Source organism: Odontomachus brunneus, unplaced genomic scaffold (assembly GCF_010583005.1).
Source record: "Odontomachus brunneus isolate Ranch 3 - 2012 unplaced genomic scaffold, Obru_v1 Obru_scaffold_034, whole genome shotgun sequence".
NCBI classification, from domain to species: Eukaryota; Metazoa; Arthropoda; class Insecta; order Hymenoptera; family Formicidae; genus Odontomachus; species Odontomachus brunneus.
This window is the reverse complement of record NW_022639484.1, coordinates 1473892-1478166: the sequence shown is the minus strand read 5'-3', so window position 1 is coordinate 1478166 and position 4275 is coordinate 1473892.

Here is a 4275-nt window from a genome sequence, read left to right as displayed (position 1 = left end):
ATGAACGGTGTGTAACTGAACGTCGTTCATTTTCTTTCGTGTCCAAAAACAACGGTGCCCAAAAGTTTCGTGTCCAAACGCACCGTGTCCAATTGAACCGTGTGTCAAGTGCCGCGTCCATTTGCACCGTGTCCATTTGCAACGTGTCCAATTGTACTGTGTCCAACTGAATGCCACTCTTACTGGACATACATATCTATCTATGAAACAGACACTTTTTTTTAAGGCAGTGGAAATGCATTACGCACACCCCCGGGGAATACGGGACTTCCCCAGGGACTTCCCCAGAGGTAATGTGGGGCTCTTTCCCTAGCCTAGAAATCAGGGAAGGGACCTACCCACTAAAATTTCTGCCGGGCCCTTTACGGCTATTATAAGGACATTCCGGGAATCAATTGCACAAACTTCCGGGGCGCCCTCGGCCGCCGGGCGGGTCTACGCAGACAGACCCGCCCACTTTCCTGAACCGTGGAGAGTGGTAACTACCCCCCGGTCATATCCATTCCTTATTCTCTGTGGCTGAACGTGGGCCCCCTGTCCAGCCATTTCATTCCTCCAGGGGTCTTGGGGATCAGGTTCCGTTCCCGTTCGGATCCGGCCCATCCCAACGATCTTGACAAGGGCTTGTGGGGGGGAAGCGGGCACTATGCCCCTCCCCTTTTACTATTAGGATGCGCCGTATTCGGGGAGGGAAGTAAGCAGACCCCACACGCACGGATCAGCCGCCCCCCTCCTCTCCCGGAGGCGCCTCGCCACACTCCTTGTGACGGGGGGAACAGGCACGCCTGCTGAGAACAGCTCCCGGAGTGCCTCCTAATATCGGGGCCCCTCCGGATGCGTTCCCGCCGACGACGTGAGCCGTCGACCGGGTCCGGTTGTAGGAGGCTCAGCCCACCCGCAGGTACTCCGGCAGGAGGGAACACTAGGTATATCGTCTCCTCTACGCCCGCGGGTGCGCCGTTCCTCCGTGCCTCACAAGTGCACGAGTGGGAGAGACCCCCTCCGCCTTCTCCTAGGATGACTCTCTCGTTCCCGTAAGGCTATTTCGCCCCGTCTCCTCCTTTCTCCCTCCACCTTCTGCGACACAACTGTGTCGCAGAAGGAGGTGACGACAGACCAGCCCTCTACTCCCCCAACCATGGCCCTGATAAGAGCCGGGGGAGAGAGGCCCGCCCCCACCATCCCGGCATTAGGACCCGGCGCTCCTGTCTCCAGGAGGTACAATGGAGGATTGTCCTCCAAGGTATGCTGCGCTGAATCCGCCTCGGCATCACAATGGTGGCAGCGGGAAGCGTGTTCCCTTTCTATCCTGTACTCACCGAAACAACCATGTCCGGTGAGTACCTGCGTGGTTCGGAAAGACAACTCTCCGTGGGCCCTGTGCACCCATTTCTGCAGACAGAGCCGGAAGGCCTTAGCGATCCTACATCCCGAGCGGCCTGTCGTCCCCTCCCAGGTGGATATGGAACAGAATAACGTAACCACTGTCTTTGCAAGCTTCCATTATTAATATATAATTCTACTATTCTCAACTCCCATTGCCACAGCAAACAGCCACTACTAACTGCCACTGCTATTGCATAGTCACTGACATAGCGACTGCGTCTACAAACTTCCAGTGTTACTATACACTGCCTCTTTCAATTCTTTTTACAACCACCGCCACAATCACTACCACTGAAAACTGTCATTGCTCACTGTAACTACAACTGCCAATGCTACATTGTTACTGAAAACTGCTACTTCAAGCTGCAATTGGTACGGTGAAATGCATTTGACGCTACTACAGCCACTATAAACTGTCAGTAAAATCTGTACTTACACTGTCACTGTCAACTGCTATTACTTCTACAAATTACCATTGCCGCTGGCACTTTACATCAAACTACCACATGTTCTGCTAACTGTTTCCGGCTTAGTCTTCGTTTATCACCTAAGAGAAGAGGAGCACACGCCCTCTTCCCACATCCCAATCTAGTCACTGACAACTGCCACTACTACTGAAAACTGCCACTGCGAATTGCGCTGACATTACCACAGCAAGCTAATACTGTTAGTACAAACTTCACTACAGCTGAAAACAACAACTAATGCCAACTGACACCAAAAACTACAACCGCCACTACAAACTCACATTACCACTATCACACCTTTGCAAACAATTCTTGTCACTGCAATTTCAAATCACAAATGTGAATTACCTGTACCACTGCTACATTGGCACTGCAAAGTGTACAACTGCAGCAATTACAAATTGCAAGGAACACTGAAAACTGCTACTGCAAATGCAAACGGAAACTTCCACTACCATTGTCAATGCCAAATGTCACTGTAAGCTGCTATCGCTACTCCAAACAATAGTTTATACAGTAACTTACTTAGCCACTACTACTGTAAACAATCACTAATATTACCACTGCTTCTACAAACTTCAACTGCTACTTCAAATAGCCACTGCAAATGCAAATTGTTACAGCATCTATCACAACGCACACAAAGTAGCATTTCCACTGAAAATTGTCACTGCAAACTATCCTTGTCAATTAAAATTGTTTTTAACAATACAAACTGTCATGTACAAATCCCACTATCCAATGCCACTGACAAAGCCACTGCGTCTACAACTTCCATTGTCAGACAATACTGACTAAGTTTACACGTCAACTTAAAATCGGTTTAGTAACTATCAGTAGTTAGTGAAACCTTGAATCCAAATGGAGTATATTTCTAGATCTAAAAGAATATACTAATTGGATGCAAGAGTATACTAAATACGGTTAATAACCTGGTTTCAAGCTGCCGTGCAAACTTAGTAACTTTCATCTCAACCTTCTACCACAGCCAAGACTCTGCAAATTGACAATGCTAAATGCTACTGCTACTGCAAACTGCCAACGACATTTCAAATAGTCCCTGCAAGTGTAAATAAACGACAACTTCTATCACTGCTATTGCAAACCGTCACTAGAAATTGTCATTGCAACCTTCTTGCGCAACTGCCAACTGCGACTGAGACTGTGAACTGCCACTGTCAGCACAAACTTCCACTACAATAGTTAACTCTCCCTGTTGCAGCTAACTAAAATAGATAGCACTCTGAAAGAAACACAGCTATCGCAAATAATCACTGACATAGTTACTGCCATCAAACACATTCCCATCGCCACAATGAACTGTCACATGTAAATTTTACTGCCACAGCTACTGTTATTGCTACTACCAAAGAAAACAGCTACTGATAGCGGCAGCTGTCGCTACTAATACCAATGACACTGTCAATAAAAACTGTTGCAGCAAGCTGTCACTTGCACGGTGAACTGTTGCCATTCCCATATCTAGTCTTCAACTGTAACCCTGGGCATGGCGCTCTCCAAATGCAAGTTTCTCGGGCCAGAAAGCTCCTCCAGTCTGCGAGTGGCTGAAATCGAATTATCCTCCCCGATAGGATCCCGCAGGTGTTCCTATCGGCTACCGAAACATTTCACAGCACACAGACATATATATCACTACTGCCAACTGTCACTGTAAGCTGCCACTTCTATTAAACGTTACCACTGTGACTGTAAATTAAATAAAATTTATCACTGTTATTGCAAACCGCCACTATATATAGAAAACGTGACTACAAATTTCAAGAGCAACTTCTAACAGCAACTGCTACTGCGAACTACCACACTCAGAACAAATTTTCACTAACACAAGTAACTGTCACCGCTGCAATCAACTGTCACTGTAGACAATCACTGCTATAGCAAACAATCACTGACATAGCTACAAATACCTCCAACGGCACTACGCACTGAAGCCTTAATCTTTTTCTGCCACAGCACAGTCACTGCCAATACCAATAATACTGTCACTATAAGCTACTGCAGCTAGCTGCTACTTGCACGGTGAACTGTTGTCACTACCGCATTTAATATTCATCCGTAACACTGGGTATGGGTCCCTCCACAAACCCAAGCTTTCAGGGCCAGAAAACTCCGCGAGTCTGCGGTTTTATATAAAAAGAATATTTATATTTTTATAGATTGTGTATATATTAGGACCTTAACTTAGTTTCCGCCCGCAAATGTTAGATGGCAATGCAAACAGTTCTAGTAGTCATTACTAACGAAACAGGTAGTTTGTGATTAATTTCGACATTTCTCGATAACATTCAGTCAGCATACACAATTATTTTCCTAAACAACAATTTCTTTTGCTTTGTGAAAAATGGAACGCGATAAAGTGTTTTTTCGACATGTGCTTTTGCACTATTTTGATTTGAAAAAA